Genomic DNA, 620 nt, shown 5'->3' with positions numbered 1-620 from the left:
GTATACGAAAGAGGCACGACGACGTGGCAGCATGGAGGCTGCCTGCCCTTGAAACTGTCGTAATAGTAGTAGTAGTAGTGTGATTATAGCAGCAGGAATGTAAAGCGCCACTAGTATACTGTCACAAGTCGAGTATGGGGGCAGAGAATACTACTACCCACGTAGGGAAGCAATCAAAGCTTTGGAAGTCTGATACGAGGAAGAAGCAGATTTTCAGAAGAATTTCTCGGTGAGTCCTTAGCAGAAGAACTTCCACCAAAACGAAGTACGGTGGCACACTCATGCAATTAACCAGCATCGTAGACAAAGAAGAAGACATATGCTCGAGCACTCTACAACTGTTCTGCATATTCCTTTTGCCGGGGCTGCGGGGCGACGACAGAGAAAGACACGCAGAGACATTGATTCGAACTTGATTACATACGGACAACTGTGAAACTCCTTGGAGAGCTGCAACAGAAAAATGTAAGATTTGGAAAGACTTAATTGACAGAAATAATATGCGGAATGACTGGAAAATGCTCGAGCACTCGTGATCATCTTCCTCTAAGCTGCCATTTACTTGCATGAGTACAATATACAGCTCGCGATAATAGCTATATGGGATATCTGTGTGTGTC

The sequence above is a fragment of the Ochotona princeps genome, unplaced genomic scaffold (genome assembly GCF_030435755.1).
Source record: "Ochotona princeps isolate mOchPri1 unplaced genomic scaffold, mOchPri1.hap1 HAP1_SCAFFOLD_4906, whole genome shotgun sequence".
Taxonomy (NCBI): domain Eukaryota; kingdom Metazoa; phylum Chordata; class Mammalia; order Lagomorpha; family Ochotonidae; genus Ochotona; species Ochotona princeps.
The sequence above is the reverse complement of the archived record's forward strand: the minus strand, read 5'-3'. Positions refer to the sequence as shown.